The sequence below is a fragment of the Pongo abelii genome, chromosome 1 (assembly GCF_028885655.2).
Source record: "Pongo abelii isolate AG06213 chromosome 1, NHGRI_mPonAbe1-v2.0_pri, whole genome shotgun sequence".
Classification (NCBI taxonomy): domain Eukaryota; kingdom Metazoa; phylum Chordata; class Mammalia; order Primates; family Hominidae; genus Pongo; species Pongo abelii.
Genome location: NC_071985.2, coordinates 224,789,911 through 224,806,852, shown reverse-complemented (window position 1 = coordinate 224,806,852; position 16,942 = coordinate 224,789,911). Strand labels below are relative to the sequence as shown.

At 48.8% G+C, this 16,942-nt stretch overlaps 1 long non-coding RNA gene across 1 annotated transcript; it reads right to left on the bottom strand.

Annotated features, from left to right (window-relative positions):
• Nucleotides 1–1,063: 1,063 nt before the first annotated feature.
• LOC100937906 (uncharacterized) lies at nucleotides 1,064–4,010 on the bottom strand. Its single transcript, XR_010136860.1, has 2 exons — nucleotides 3,651–4,010; nucleotides 1,064–3,338 (listed from the first exon to the last, which is right to left on the bottom strand). It is a non-coding gene; the product is annotated as an uncharacterized LOC100937906 (long non-coding RNA).
• Between the last annotated feature and the right edge of the window lie 12,932 nt (nucleotides 4,011–16,942).

The following is a 16,942-nucleotide window of genomic DNA, read 5'->3' as shown; positions in this document are numbered from 1 at the left end:
GAGGCACAAGAGTCACTTGAAGATGGGAGGCAGAGGTTGCAGTGAGCTGAGATCATGCCACTACACTCCAGCCTGGGTGACAGAATGAGACTCTGTCTCAAAAAAAAAAAAAAAATGTAGTTCAGAGACTGAAAGCCAGGACCTGGGAATGTGCATTTTTTCAGTTCCTCAGGCCATAATTATGCTGAGTTTGAAAATCCTTGCCCACATTGCCTCCAACCATCCTGTCAGCTTTCTACAGTGGGAGGGGAGCGGTGGGAATTTAGAGGTGAGCCAAAGGATTACTTCCCCAACTAAAGCAACAAATAAAAAATGTCTCCCCTGCCAGACTGCTCTTTGTGCCTGAAATTATCCCAAAAGACTCATTTCTTTGGGTTAAAATACAAACAGTCCTAGATCACTCAGGACCTTCTCATGAATGAACTCGGGTGATTCCCAGCTAGGAACAATGGCTTGTACGAAGTCACTCTGCAAGGTCAGCTTTTGCGGGGAAACATCAGTCAAGAGTCAAGACCTTGATCTGAAAAGGCAAATCCAGCTGGAGGTTGCAGGTGGTGAGATCCTGGACAGCAGGGAGAGGCTTAGCATCAATGGGGTGGGGGTGGGATGGGGTGGGGAGGGGGGGTGGGAGTGGGGGTGTGGGTGAAGGTGGTGGAGGACTCCCAGGAGAGAAAAAAAATGCAACTGGGGGTGATGGTGAAGCCACACATACCAGAGTCAGAAAGAACTGGAGGCCAGATATGGTGGCTCACGCCTGTAATCCCAGCACTTCGGGAGGCCAAGGCAGGTGGATCGCCTGAGGTCAGGAGTTCGAGACCAGCCTGGCCAACATGATGAAACTCCATATCTACTAAAAATACAAAAATTAGCCGGGGCATGGTGGTGCACACCTGTAAGCCCAGCTACTCGGGAGGCTGAGGCAGGAGAATTGCTTGAGCCCGGGAGGCAGAGGTTACAGTGAGCCGAGATCATGCCACTGCACTCCAGCCTGGTGAGATGCCTCCAAAACAGAGCTAATTACAGAACCTACCTATAGGGGCATTATAAGAATCAAACACATTCATGTGTGGAACAGTTAACATTTACTGACCCTTGTGCCAGTAGCCATGCTAAGTGCTTTGCATATATTATCAACTCATTTAATCTTCACAGACAACCGATGGTGTGGTTATTATTTTACCCATTTTATAAAGAAAGAAAGTGAGGCACAGAGAGATGAAGTAACTTGCCCCAAGGTGGCACAGCTTCTAAGTGTCAGAGTCAACATTTGAACCTCGTCAGTCATATTTCAGGGACAGTGGCCCCGATGGCTATACTCAGCGACAGATGCTTCATCTCATAGAGACAGCTGCAGTGGAGGGGGACAGAGAGCAGCCTGCTGAAGGATGGACCTCTGGGCAGGGGTCCCTGTTGCTCAGGTCCAAATGCAGACTGAACAGTAGCCTTAATAATTAAGATCACTACAGAGTTAAGGGGTGCGAGCACACTCTGCCTGTTCTCCCTCCACCCCCAAGGCACTCACCCTATTCCACACCCAGAGGAGGACATGGGGTGCTCCCTTCCAGAGCCTAGAGACCCTGGGATGGCTCCAGCCCCTTCTCCCAACATCCCCCCAACGAAGAGCACCAGTACCCTTGCTCTGCTGTCCTGCCGGGCAGTTGTCCCGGGATCAGTGTTTTTTATTGTTCTTTGTTTTAGCTTGCTTCCCTTTTAGAGTATCTCCTGAAATAAACAGCAGTGTTGCAAGGAGAAAAGGGAGCCCAGCCTCTCTGGAGCAGTTACGATGGGCAAACATCCACGTGTGGTGTCTCACGGGGCCTTCACACCTTTGTGAAGTAGATATTATCGTCTCCATTCTGCAGATGAGGACACCAGGCCCAGAGAGGCTAAATGACTTGCTCCAAGTCGCAGAGCAAGTCGGCAGCACCTCACTGCATCAAATGCTTGTCTGTTGGAATCCAAAGCTATTTATGGGACTTGGGGCCCAGCTGGGGCTTGTACACCCAACCCCCAAAGGTGAAGTTCTCTGTTCCTCATTCATTCCTTCATGTGCTGAGTGTTTTGCAGCAGCGGCTCAATGTCAGGCATTGGAGTAGGGACCATAGCAACCTGGCTTCCGTTTCATTCTGTTCAGCAGGGCTGGTGGTCTTTCTAAATGGGATATTTGTAGAGGTTTCTGTCACCCTAGGTTCTGTAAGGCCTGATCATCAGCCCAGGGGCTGCTCCTCGGGGATGGGAGTTAGGGGTTCAGCTTCTTCTTGGGAGAATCCAGCTCTGGGTGTTTCAGGAAATTTCTGACCTGCCAGGTTTCCTGATCAGTCAGAGCTGGGGAGTGGGGGCCGAGAGAAGAGGTTTCCCGTCAGCCCAGCTTTTGTCTCTCACATGAGCCCGAGACAGACAAACCACAACCACAGACTCGACCAGCTGTGGAAGCGTCGAACAGGAAACCCAGAACATCTGGTGCTCCACTTCCTCTGAGGGCTGTGCACGTCTAGGGGGCCGGGTGTGCGTGTGCGCGTCCGCCTGTGTGCACGACTGTTTTCTCTCCTGCTGTTGGTTAGTGGGACCTGGATGCAGACAGAGCTGGAAACCACAGGTCTTGTGGTGACAAGGAAGCCAGACACTGGCTCTCCAACCCTTACAGCACGGCACCCCTCCTCAGACAGTAACCCGGGATCTGACCCAGTCTCTCAGGCCACCTGCCAGCACCCGGCTCTTGGCTAGCTTCAGGTCACCATTGAAGAAAGGGATTTATTTTCCTTTCAGATTGTGATGGTTTAGAGGCATTGTTTGGAGGTGAGGTGGGAGGGCTCTGCTTACATAGAACTTGGCCTCAGCGTACAGACCCACAAAAAGCAACCTCTGGACAAAAGCTGGGTTTTTTTGTTCTTTGAGACAGAGTCTTGCTCTGTCAACCACGCTGGAGTGCAATGGCGAGATCTTGGCTCACTGCAACCTCTGCTTCCCAGGTTCAAGCGATTCTCCTGCCTTAGCCTCCCAAGTAGCTGGGATTACAGGCACGTGCCACCACGCCCGGCTAATTTTTTTGAATTTTTAATAGAGACAGGGTTTCGCCATGTTGGTCAGGCTGGTCTTGAACTCCTGACTTCAGGTGATCCACCTGCTTCAGCCTCCCAAAATGCTGGAATTACAGGCGTGAGCCACCGCACCCAGTAGCCATGCTAAGTGCTTTGCTTATATTATTAACTCATTTAATCTTCATAGACAAACAGCTTTAAAAAAAAGCAGTTTTTAAAACAATTTGAGGAGCATCTGTGGATGAATGCTGAGGCCATGTGCTGGTCAGGGGGCAGTTTTCCCATTAGTGGTGGTGTTCTCTGCATAAGGAGAAAACAGGGTTTTTAATTTTTCATTTTCCTGAAGGGAAGAATCATAAGGAAGTGGAAACAAAAAGACTCCCCAAACCATAGCATGAGGTTTAACTCTCATGATACCTTAAGGAAGTAGGCATTATTATGCCCATTTTTATGAATCATGAAATAGATGTGCAGGAGGGTTCAGAAGTCACCCCAGCTCATACAGCGCCTAAGGAGCAGGGCCAAGGTTCAATTCAAACCGAATCCCAGCCTCATGCTAGATCTTAGTTCACACGTCATTCTTTCAATGAGCATTTATAATCTAAACTGTACCTAGCAAACAGTTGGGACTTCAATGTTTCTTGAATTAATCACCTAAATGTGCCATGATGTCAGAGACAGATGTCATCCTCACTGTAGTCCCAGGTTCAGCATAGTATCCAGGAAAGAATGGGTGCTTGTAGTCCCAGCTATTCGGGAGGCTGAGGCAGGAGAATTGCTTGAACTCGGGAGGCAGAGGTTGCAGTGAGCCGAGATCGCGACAGAGCAAGACTCCATCTCAAAAAAAAAAAAAGCATAGGTGCTTAATCAGTGTCAGCCAATGAATACGTAAAGGAATTCTAAGTTTTAGAACAGTGATACTTTATTTTTCTTTGTTTTTTTGTTTGTTTGTTTTTGTTTCTTTTGAGCCGGAGTCTCACTGTCGATCAGGCTGAAGTCCAGTGGTGCCAACTAGACTCACTGCAACCTCCACCTCCCGGGTTCAAGCGATTCTCCTGCCTCAGCCTCCAGAGCAGCTGGGATTACAGGCGTGCACCACCACGCCCGGCTAATTTTTGTATTTTTAGTACAGACGGGGTTTCACCATGTTGGCCAGGCTGCCCTCAAGTGATCCGCCCAACTCGGCCTCCCAAAGTGCTGGGGTAACAGGTGTGAGACACCACGCCCGGCCGATACTTCATTTTTTTGGAGGTCATTTACTTAGTAAGGCCAACTGGATCCTGGCTAAAAATGTGAAAGAAGACAGAAAGAGTCACAAGCAGTCAACAAAAGTCACGGGTCCTAGCACGTAAAAGTTCAAGTACTTGATTCAAAGCCGAAATTCTCAGGTCCTCAGTCGTAGCCTGGTTACCCTTACAAACACCAGTGCTAAAGAGCACGGTTACTAATCTTTCCAGGACACAAGATTTGAAAGCATCTGTTTCGAAGGGAGATGACCTGCTAGAGGAAGCTTGCGGGCAACAGCAAATTGGGAGTTCGACTAGCACTTTCAGACCGGGATGCAACGAAGAACTCGCCAGCAGAGATAAGAGATGGGCAAGATGAAGAGAATGAACTCTGAATCTCGGATATCTGCCCGCAAGGTGGCTCCGAGAAAGCCAGCCGGAAACTGCAGCAACGCGGAGGACTTCTCTAGTTCAGGTTAAAGACACAGCAGCCAGAGGGAGCCGACCTCAAACCCAACTCCCGACAGCAACCTTGAGGCCACCCGAGGTGGCGCATGCGCAGTGTGCGAGGTAGTTCTCTTCATACCTGCCGACCTGCGGAGCCTTCGTACTGAGCAGGGCTTACGTCACGCAAGCGCCGCGGGTGTGTGACGTCATCTCAGAGCGCCACGCGCGGTCCCGAAAACCTGAGCACCCTCTGGCTAAGGCGTTGCTGTAGAGACGGTGCGCCGAGCCCCGCCCCCGAGGCGGGACTGGAGGAGAACTGGTCAGCTGACAAGGGTGACGTTTCGAAAGCGCGCGGGAGGCCGTACTGGGACGCAGAGCACGAAAACCTATTTGAGGGGCGTCTTGACCGAAGGTACTAAATATCACATGTCCCCATTAAAGTAAAAATGCAAACTGCCTTAATCGGATTTCATGTAAGGCAGGAGGGCTGGGAAGACTTAAATGTATCACTTCAGTAGCTTAGGGGTGGGAAGAAGAATTTGGACCAGACTAGTGCCGGGATAACCTGACCTTTTTGAGCCTTAATTTCTTCTCGAAGGGATCTTTCCCATCAGCATATAAACATGTAATTTCCCCCTTCCTGAGAACCCTGTGGCGGCTCCAGCTCCCACCCCATCCCCTCGCTTTCTGAATATCGTAACTCCTTGGAAGAGTGTGTATATTCTTTGTCCAGCTCTCTCCTCCCATTCTGTTGAACTCCCTCCAGCCAAACTCAGTCTCTCCCCAGTCCTCCTCTTACCTGCTCTATCAGCAGTTTTTGATACAGTTTATCACCCTCTCCTCCGCAAAACTTTCTTCACTTGGCTTTTGGCAGTGCACACACTTGTTTTTCTCCTCCATCCCTGCCCCACCTTCTCTGTTTCTTTTGCTAGCCTCTCCTCTTTTTCCTGATCTCTAAATGTATCAGTACCCCCAGCACTGGCTCCTTGGACTTCTCTTTCTTTTCACTTAATCTCTTGATGATTTTCATCGGGTTTCATGGCTTTAAAGACTATGTGCTGATGACTCCCATCCGTATAGCTCCAGCCTAGAATTCATCCTCAAGAAAAATCCTTCTGGCTTCTCAGGCTGTAAACTTTGAGTTCTTCATCCCGTGTCAAATCTGTCAGCAGATCCTATTGGCTTTTCTTTTTTCCCCAAAATCCGGTGTCCACTGACAGCATCTTAGACCAAGCCCCCATCTCTCACCTGGATTATTGTAATAGCCTAGCTGGTCCCTCCTCTGCTCCTACCCCGTCAGTCTGTGTTTACATAACAACCTCAGTAATTCTGTTAAAAGTCATATCATGTGGCTCCTCTGTGCAAAAACTACCAGGCCTCCTGTCTCAGAGTAAAAGCCAAAGCTTTACCATGGCTAGAAATGTTCCTCACGACCAGGCCTCTATTCTAGACCTTTCTTTTCTTGTCTCCCTTGCTCACTTAACACCAGCCACAGTGGCCATTTTGCCAGGCTTGCTTCTGCCTCTGGGATCCTGAACTTGCCTTTACCTCTGCCTGGAACTTGTCCTCAGTTATCCCCAGGGCTCTCTCCCTTACCTCCTCCAAGACTTGGCTCAAATGTTCCTCACTGAGAAAGGCTTGCACCAACCTCCTGGTTCTAAATTGCAAATCAGACTCCCCCAAGCCCGCATTCCCATTCCCTTCCTTTTTGCTCCATTACATTTAATTTATCACCTTCTAATAAACCGTTTAATTTAGTTCTTTGTCTTATTTGATGTCCCTCTCCGCATGAAGACAGGAATTTGTTTCATCATTGCTCCATCCTCAATTCTGAGACAGAGTGCGTGGCACATGATAGGTGCTCAGTACAGGTCTGTGGAGAGAATGGGTGCATTGCAGAATCCAGGGGTTAAGGCATGGTTAGGAGCTGGAGCTTTAGAGGCTTGGGTTCCAGACTCCCTTTACCACTTAGCTGCTTTGTGGCTTTTTTTTTTTTTTTTGAGACGGAGTCTCGCTCTGTGTCCTAGGCTGGAATGCAGTGGCCCCATCTTGGCTCACTGCAACCTCCGCCTCCCGGGTTCAAGAGATTCTCCTGCCTCAGCCTCTCAAGTAGCTGGGACTATAGGCGCCCACCACCACACCTGGCTAATTTTTGTATTTTTAGTAGAGACGGGGTTTTGCTATGTTGGCCAGGCTAGTCTTGAACCCCTGGTCTCAGGTGGTTCATCTGCTTTGGCCTCACAAAGTGCTGGGATTCTTTGGGAAGCCAAGGCAAGTGGATCACCTGCGGTCAGGAGTTCGAGACCACCCTGGCCAATGTGGTGAAACCTTGTCTCTACTAAAAATACTAAAATTAGCCGGGCGTGGTGGCGGGCACCCGTAGTCCCAGCTACCCGGGAGGCTGAGGCAGGAGAGTTGGCTTGAACCTGGGAGGCAGAGGTTGCAGATCACACCACTGCACTCCAGCCTGGGCAACAGAGCGAGATTCCGTCTCAAAAAAAAAGGGCTGGGATTACAGGTGTGAGCCACCGCACCTGGCCATACTTTGTGGCCATACCACAAAGTATGATAATAAGACATTTATTTAACCTTCCTGAGCCTCAGTTTCCTCATTTCTATTGTGGACAAATAATACCTAAGGCTTTCATTTGACAATATTGAACACCCCTAGATGACCAGCAAACATAGCATGCTCCCGGAGACGCAATGGAGAACCTGAATGTCCCCTCGCTCCCCTGGAGTCTGTATGCTGAGAAAGGGGCTATAGACAATAGCCATGCAGTCACCCAAATAAGACATTCTTCATAAATTGTGATAAGTGATGAAGGAAAAGCAGATCGTGCTGAAGAGGCAGGCTGGGAAAGAACTTCCCTGAGAGGGCGACTTCACTGTCCAAGTCCGCTTAGGCTGCAATAACAAAATGCCACAGATGGAGGGATTTAAACAGCAGACATTTGTTTTCTCATGGGTCTGGAGGGCAGAAATCCAAGCTGAAGGTGTCAGCAGGTTTGGTTTCTCCTGAAGCCTCTCTTCTTGACTTGCAGAAGGCCACTTTCTCTCTGTGTCGTCACATACATGATCTTCTGTCTGTGTGCCTACACACCCTTGCTGCTGGTGGCTCTCCAGTGTCCTAATCTCTCTTCTTTTTTTTTTTTTTTTTGGAGACAGAGGTCTCACTCTGTTGCCCAGGCTGGAGTGCAGTGGTGGGATCTCAGCTCACTGCAACCTCCGCCTCCCAGGTTCAAACAATTCTTCTGCCTCAGCCTCCCGAGTAGCCGAGTAGCTGGGACTACAGGTGCCTGCCACGATGCCTGGCTAATTTTTGTATTTTTAGTAGAGATGGGGTTTCACCATGTTGATCAGGCTGGTCTCAAACTCCCAACCTCATGATCCCCCTGTCTTGGCCTCCCAAAGTGCTGGGATTACAGGTGTGAGCCACTGCGCCTGACCTTTTTTTTTTTTTGAGACAGAGTCTCACTCTGTTGCCTAGGCTGGAGTGCAGTGGTGGGATCTTGGCTCACTGCAACCTCCATCTTCCAGGTTCAAGTGATTCTCCTGCCTCAGCCTCCCAAGTAGCTGGGATTACAGGTGCATGCCACCACGCCCAACTAATTTTTGTATTTTTAGTAGAGACGGGGTTTCACCATGTTGCCCAGGCTGGTCTTGAACTCCTGACCTTAGGTGATCCACCCACCTCAGTCTCCCAAAATGCTGAGATTACAGGTGTGAGCCACCTTGCCCGGCCCAGTGTCCTAAGCTCTTGTAAGGACATCAGTCAGACTGGATTAGGGCCCATTCCAGTGGCCTCATTTGAACATAATTATCTTGTTAAAGGCCAAATACAATCACTTTCTTAAGTCCTGGGGGTTAGGGCTTCAACCTAGGAGTGGTGGGGCATTCAGTTCAGCCCATGACATTATTTAAAATTCAAAGGATGCATAGAAAGGAGCCATGGAACAAGAGGAACCTTTCAGGGAGAGAAAAGTGGACGTGCAGAAACCCTGTGGCTGGAAGCACTGTGTTAAGTTAGAGGAAGTGGAAGGCCCATGTGGCTTGAGCTCAGAGTGAGGGGTCTTGGTGGGAGTTACACTGGGAGTCGAGGGTGAGGAGCCACCTAGAACTGTTGGGAGTGATTGGGAGTGATGTGGTAAGAGTTCTGTGATGCAGCGGTCCCCAACCTTTTTGGCACCAGGGACTGGTTTCATAGAAGACAATTCTTCCACAGACTGGGGCCGGGGAGGTTGGTTTCAGGATGAAACTGGTCCACCTCAGATCATCAGGCATGAGATTCTTATAAGGAGTGTGCAGCCTAGATCCCTGGTTTGCATAGTTCACTGTAGGGTTCGTGCCCCTATGAGAATCTGAGGCCGTTGCTGATCTGACAGGAGGTGGAGCTCAGGCGATAATGCTCGCCTCCTGCTGTGTGGCCCAGTTCCTAACAGGCTATGGACTGCTTCCGGTCTGTGTGCTGGGGGTTTGGGACCCCTGCTCTAATGGAAAGGTTACTCTGGCCACAGATGGGTTGGAGGGAGGCTCCCCTTAGCTCCAGAGCTAGTGTGATGGTGACACAGTGCATGGCATCTCATAGTAAGGGCTCCGTAGAGGGTTCTGGTTAATATTTTTCATAACGGCCACCTGACATGGTTGATGGGAGGACTGAATGAAAAAGAGGCCAGGAAGCGCTTAATAAATAAGTGATACAGAGAACACTAGGATAAGCATCCAAAAGTACTGAAGAGTCTGTATTTGGTGGCGCTGGATATAGTGTAGTTTAATCAGATGTGATCGCTACTTGTCCTGGAAGGTTTTAGATGCGACTCATGCAAAAGAGGAAAGAAGTAGCTGGAGCAGGGAGGCACTGACTGCATGTGTCATCTTCCAGAAGCCCAAGTACAGTGGAAATGATCTGAGAGAAGGAGCACTCATCTTTTATTTATTTTCTTCAGATTCAGCTGAAAGCCCCCCTTAAGTTTACTGTCAGGGTGCTGATACACAGAGCTACTCCTAAAAGATTTAGGGTACGGGTAGGGGATGGGAGTTTGCCTCCTGCAGGCGCTCAGTAAGAGTACTGTTGGGCAGCGGGAAGGTTTCTCATTTCATTCCTGGAATTCAGTGTCCGGAAGTGGAATCTGATGTGAGCTCCCACCTCCCTTCAACTCTACCTTTTCTTTTCTTCTTTTCTTTTGAGACAGAGTCTTGCTCGATCACCCAGGCTGGAGTGCAGTGGTGCAGTTGCAGCTCACTGCAGCCCGGACCTCCTGGGCTCAGGTGATCCTCCCGCCTCAGCCTCCCTAGTTGTTGGGACTACTGGCATGCAACACCACCCCCAGCTAATTTTTTTATTCCTTGTAGAGACATGGTCTCACTGTGTTGCCCTGGCTGGTCTCAATCTCCTGGACTCAAGCAATCCTTCTGCCTTGGCCTCCCAAAGTGCTGAGATTACAGGCATGAGCCACTGTGCCTGGCTTTTTTTTTTTTTTTTTTTTTTTTTTTAAGAGCTAGGGTCTGTCGCCCAGGTTGGGTGCAGTGGCTCTTCACAGGAGCAGTCATAGTTCACTGCAGCCTCGAACTCCTGGGCTCAAGTGATGCCCCCACCTTAGCCTGTAGCTGGGACTACAGGCATGTGTCACCACACCCAGCTTATGACTGTACGTTTTGATGGTTTAATGCAACAAAGACTGCTCTTTGTCTTGGAAGGAACCAAGAGAAGCATTTTATCCCAATGGCTAAAAAACTCTGACTGTCCTCCTCCACACCCTTGACAGAGGGCCATCTGCCAGTGATTGGGAATGCACTAGACAGCCCATCCTAATTTTGGACAGAATTAATTGTTAGAATCTGCTTTGTAACACTAGGCCAAATCTATCTCTTGTAAGTACTTGTCTGGCCTTCAGGAGCTACACAGACCCAGTTCCTCCTCTTTACGGCGTTAAATGTTTGACGATGGCCCTGGGCTCTGGGCCACCCTTATGAGGCCTCCAAGTCTTCTGTTCACAAATTGAAAACCTTCCCCCAACAAAAAAGGTGTTTTTATTCTTTTCTTAACGATGCTTTTATGAATATTCTTGTACATAAATCTCTTCATATTTGCCTTTGGATACATTTCTATAAATGAAACTTCTGGGACAAATGGTGCATTTTATAGTTTGTGCTATATATTTCCAGATTACCCACCAGAATGGATGATTTTTGCTTGTACGCCCACCAGCAATTTACAAGAGAGCCTGTTTCCCCACAACTTAGCCACCAACATAGGGAATTTTCATTCTTTTTAATCATTGCCAATCTGATAAGGGGAAATGATTATTTCATGGTTGCCTTAATTTTCATTTCTTTGATTATGAGTGAGATTGGACATGTTTTCCAACCACATCCTATACTTTTGCAATCGAGTTTTGGAGCTCAATGCAGGACCTTACATGTATTCCAGTTAAATTTTATCTTGTTGGATTCAACCAATCATTCCTTCCTGTTGAGATAATTTTGGACCTGACTCTGCAGTCCCAGCGTGTTGGCCTTCCTTCCCAGTCTGGTGCTATTTGCACAGTTGATAAGCAGTTATCTTTGGACTTATCCAAGTTGTTGACAGAATGTTAATGAGTGTAGGGCCAAGGACAGAACTGCTTGGCATTCCACTAGAGAAAGCCTTGGGACGACACTGTCCCATCTGCTGTGACAGTTCAACCTCACCATGCCTAGGAGCCTTCACCTGGGACACAGGGCCTGGGCACAGACTCCAGCTGTGGCCCTGATTAGCTGTGTGGCCTTGAGAAAGTGCTGTTGTCTCTCACTGAGATGTACTTTTGAGCTCTAGCAGCCTTTTTCTCACTATTCTGTCCATAAGAATTTCATGAGAAACGGTCAAATGGTTGTCAAAGGTCATGGCACTATCACAAAGTATTCACCCCATTTTCTAATTTAGTGGAAGCAACATAACAACAACCCTTTGTCATGGACATTGACCCCTGGGATCACCCTTCCTATGTGCTGGTCAACCATTTATTTGATTTTCTGCCCCAGAATTTTGCCCATGAGCAACATGAGGCTCAACAGCCTTCAGTTTATCCAATTCACACATTTTTTTTTTTAAATACAGGGTTTTGGCCTCCTCAATTCTCCATGATTCCTCAAAGCACCCTGAGACGTCAGAAGTGCTCAGCACTCCTTGCCAGGGCTTGTTGGTTCTGTCGCCCTGGTTCAGTTTTCTGTCATATCAGGAAGGAGCAAGGGGGGAAGGCCTCCTCTCCTCCAGGCACGGACAGAGGGCCAGAGCTCATTCACAGCTGTGGCAGCATTGAAAGGAAACGGGGGAAATGCTTAGTTTGGGGGGAAAGGGGCTTTGTGAGACTGACACATGGCAACTGCCCAAGTCACGAGTTGAAGAAAAAGCTTCCGTGGCCCTGCCAGAGGGACCTCTGGTTATGCATCATTCTCTCTAGCGCTGAGCTTCATCAAGAAAATAAGCATCAGCAGTATCATCTCCAAGTGACATGATAGCAGATTATGTCACCTTTCTTTGAGTTCCTTCAACATCAAAATCAGACAAGACTGTTCCAAGGAGGGAGCAATAAACATTAACCCCATGTAACAGATAAAAGACTAAAAGAGAAATTAGGTAACTGATTTAAGTGACACAGGGAATCCGTCATAACTCTGGTGACATGGCTTCTTATCATGCCTGGGATGTAGTTATTGATTTACACCTTGTAAATTTCTCAGTACACGATGTACAAGTGGCCACTCCGTACTGTCTGTTCTTGTTTATTTAGACCAATAGTAAGAGTAATCATGATAATATGCCAGGCACAGTGGCTCACACCTGTAATCCCAGCACTTTGGGAGGCGGAGGCAAGAGGATTGCTTGAGCCCAGGAGTTTGAGACCAGCCTGGGCAACATGGCAAGGTCCTGTCTCTATATAAAATTTAAAAATTAGCTGGGTATGGTGACACATTCCTGTGGTCCCAACTACATGGGAGGCTGAGGCAGCCGGATCGCTTGAGCCTGGGAGGTTAAGGCTGCAGTGAGCCAGGTTCACACCACTGCGCTCCAGCCTGGGCGACAGAGCAAGATCCTGTCTCAAAAAAAAAAAAAAAAATATATATATATATATATATAATGATAATAAAGGCTGCTATGGTTTGTTGGTTTGTTTTGTTTGTTTTTGTTTTTTTTGAGACGGAGTCTAGATCTGTCGCCCAAGCTTCAGTGCAGTGGTGCGATTTGGCTCACTGCAACCTCGCCTCTCAGGTTCAAGCAATTCTTCTGCTCAGCCTCCCAAGTAGCTGGGATTACAGGCACGTGCCACCATGCCTGGCTAATTTTTGTATTTTTAGCAGAGATGGCATTTTGCCATGTTGGCCAGGCTGGTCTCGAACTCCTTACCTCAAGTGATCTGCCTGCCTCAGCCTCTCAAAGTGCTGGGATTACAGGCGTAAGCCACTGCGCCCGGCCAAGGCTGCTATGGTTTGAATGTTGGTATCCACTCTACAACTCACGTTGAAGCTGATCCCCATGGCCGTAGTATTGAGAGGTGGGGCCTTTATAAAAGAGCCTGAGGGAGTGAGTTCGGCCCCTTCACCCTCCTGCTTTCTGCCACCTGAGGATGCAGCAAGAAGGCCCTCGCCAGACACCAAATGCTGGCACCTTCATCTTGGACTCTCCCAGAACTCTTGAGAAATGAACTTGTATTGTTGATAAATGACCCAATCTGTGGTATTTTGGTAGAGCAGCACAGATGGGCTAATACAAAGGCTGGCGATCCTTATTGAGCCCTTACCACATTCTCAGTGCTTTGCAGAAATGAACTGTTTCCTCTCACACACCCCTGAAGTAGGTGCTGGCTTCATTCCATTTTTTATAGATGAGGAAGTGGAGGCACAGGAGAGAGGCTAAGTAACCTGCCTCAGTTCACCCTCCTCCCATCCAAGCCCAACCCTGCTTAGCTTCCAAGATGAGACAAGATCTGGCACGTTCAGGGTGCAATGGCTATAGACAGGTCACCCCTCTTCTAAAGGGCAGAGCTGGGGTTTGAACTCAGGCAGTCTGACTCCATGGTTCAGGCTCCGAATGGTAATGTTCTGCTGCTTCTGTAAATAAACAAGGATAAGAAAGGAATAATTGGAAATGATTTCTCCCCCAAACTGTGAAACTGCATTGCAAACAGTCGTCTCAGCTACTAAGGAGTAACAAACAGCTCTTTCATCTCCTGAAAGAACTGCGTGCAAAGGAAGGAGTGAGGAGAGAAGGGACACCCAGAGCCTAAAGAACCTGTAACTTGAGTGCACAGCCTCTAAGTAATCCCAAGTGGACCGTGTGAACCTGCAGTCAGTGTCTGTGGCCATGAGGCAGAACACACAAACACCAGGCCCCAAGATTCTCACCAAGATCGTGTCATGAGACAGGACCTCACTGCCCAGCCCCCGCCTCCCACTAACAGGATTACGAGGCTGAGTGCGGTTACTGCTGGCACAGCGAGCCACAGATGCAGCCAGGACTGGGCGCCAATCGACGGATTCCCAATATTGTCGTCCAGTTGCTAGACTACGCTGCTTTCCAGTACATTATTTGGAATATAAAAACTAAAATGTAAGTAAAGCATTTTCATACAAATAATTTCAACCGCAACAAGGCAATTGGCTTCTGATTAAGTTGGCAAGAAGAGGTAATGAACTCATTCCGATTGACATATTTGGAGATTCTCTTGCCAAATCCAATTGGCAGCTTCATAATTATGGAAACGTCCATGTTATTTCCACTCAACCAGGGTTAGGGCTGCTGGTATCTGATTCAATGTTTACTTCATGAATGAGGTCAGTTCCCAGCACAGCTGGGGTTTCGGCAAAGGAGTCAGCAAACAGCATTCCCACTAGAATCTGACCGGCGTTTGTCACAACTTCCAGGGCAGTCTTCCCCCAGCTCCCCCAGGTCAGCTGCTCTCCCTAGCGTTGTCTGTGGCCCGGCTCCTCTCCCTGTGGAAGCAGACTCAGCCTCGACATGATGAGGTCACGTGCAAGCTTCCCCTGGCACAGTGGTTCCTTCTTCAACCTGCCCCCTTGGTATTGCAACACCTCGCTCCTGGACAACCCCCGCGCACCATGAGCTTCACGCTGCCAGGAAATGGGGTAGGGTTTTAAGAATTATTTATCCCAGGATGGTTCCACGTGTGTGGTATGAGAGTGACTCAGAGTGCCATGGAAGCCACCTCCAAAGGTAATGACTTCCCACAGGTCATAGTGTCCTTTCAGCCAGCTCCCCACACTGATGAAAACAAAAACAAAAGTCACAAGTACTCAGAACACTCATGAAGAACACACATTCGTGGAGTGACCATCTGTGAGTTCACAGAGTTCTTGGGGAGACTCAGGGCAGAAGGGAAGGGTGGCACCCCACCACAATGCCAGGGGTCTGGCTCCCGGTGGCTCGAAGCGGCAAAGAGCTGGAGTGTCACTGACCTGTTTGTCCAAGTCCTGAGCTGTTGCCATAGGACAGCAGTATCAAGAAAGTGCACGGTCAGAGTCTGAAGCAGCTATCTCTGCCCTGGCAGCAATTTCCCTACGTGAGCACAGTGAGCTAGGAGGAGGCTAAGCATGATTTGGTTTGGATATCAAAATAATCGTGGGCATCATATGATGTGATGACTTTTGCCTAAAAATCTGAAAAGTGCCATGGAGAAAAAGACTCTGGAGTAGGAGATGGTTTAGGCATTGGAGGCAAAGGCAGATTCAAGAAGAAACTTTCTCTGCCCCAATGTTGACAACCAGACTGATGGCCACGCCCCATGCTCTCCCAACAGGAGAACAATGAGACTGAAGGCAGTTGATGTGAACACAAGAATCAACAACGTAGAGAAGACACAGTCCCAGCTGTAAAGAGGGGAGCTGTCTCTCCCTGTGGCCTCAACAGGAGGAGAGGGTTGTCAGTCTAGGATGAAGACTCACTGTCTCATCCTAAGGGTCGGTCCACCTGCCATAGGAGATTTCGGAACACCTCTCCTCACTTGAGAGTCGACATGCTGTAGGGTCCATGGGGCCCGCTGGACAATCACAGTCCCAGCTCACTTCTCCCACTGCTTTCCTCAGGAGCCCACACTACCTGTCTCAGCCCCAAGATGCTCCTTCTGTCTGCTCCTGTTCCTGACTCAAACATGTGTTGTTTGCCATCAATTCTGTACCCTGTTTTATCAACATTGTCATGGTTACATCATCTTATAATGTTTATTTTGTTTGTTTGTTTGTTTGTTTGTTTTTGAGATGGGGTCTCACTCTGTCACCCAGGCTGGAGTGCAGTGGTGGGATGACAGCTCACTGCAGCCTCCAGCTCCCAGGCTCAGGTGATCCTCACACCTCAGCCTCCCAAGTTAGCTGTAACTACAGGTGCACACCACCACCCTCAGCTAATTTTTTTTGTATGTTTTGTAGAGACAGAGTTTTGCCATGTTGCCCAGGCTGGTCTCGAACTCCTGGGCTCAAGCAGTCTGCCCTCCTTCGCCTCCCAAAGCGCTGGGCTCACAGTCATGAGCCACCACACCCAGCCTCATTTTATAATATTTTAAAATTATTTTTTCCCTTGAATATTCTTTGGGAAGTTTTTGAAGATATGGCTCTGACTTAGCCTGTTTTGTGCTGCTCTAACAGAATGCGTGGGACTGGGTAATTCATAATGAACAGAAATTTATTTCTCACAGTTCTGAAGGCTGAGAAGTCCAAGATCAAGGCGCCAGCATCTGGCGAGGGCCTTCTTACTGCATCATCCCATGGCAGAAGACAGACGGGCAGGAGTGGGTGGGAGAGAAAGACAGACCAAAGGGGGCTGAACTCATTCCTTTATAAGGAACCCACTCCTGAAATAATGGCATTAATTCATCATCCATTAAACACCTCTGAAAGGTCCCACCTCCCAACATCTCCATATTAGGGATCAAGTTTCCAACACATGGATGTTGGGGGACACATTCAAACCACAGCAGGCACTAAACCAAGTTCTTTCCTTCCCCTCCCTGGCCTCATGACCTTTGCTTTCTACCCACTTGGCACAGCTGCACTGGCCGCCCTGCTGATGCCCATCCACACCAGAGACACACCCACCTCAGGATCTTGGCACATGCCCTTCCCTCCAGCAGGAACACTCTTGAGGCCATCCCCACAGCTCCCTCCCTTCCTTTCAGTCTTGACTGACATGCCCCCTCCCCAGGCACTTGCATGCATGTTCTTCCACACGTGACGCCCCCAGCT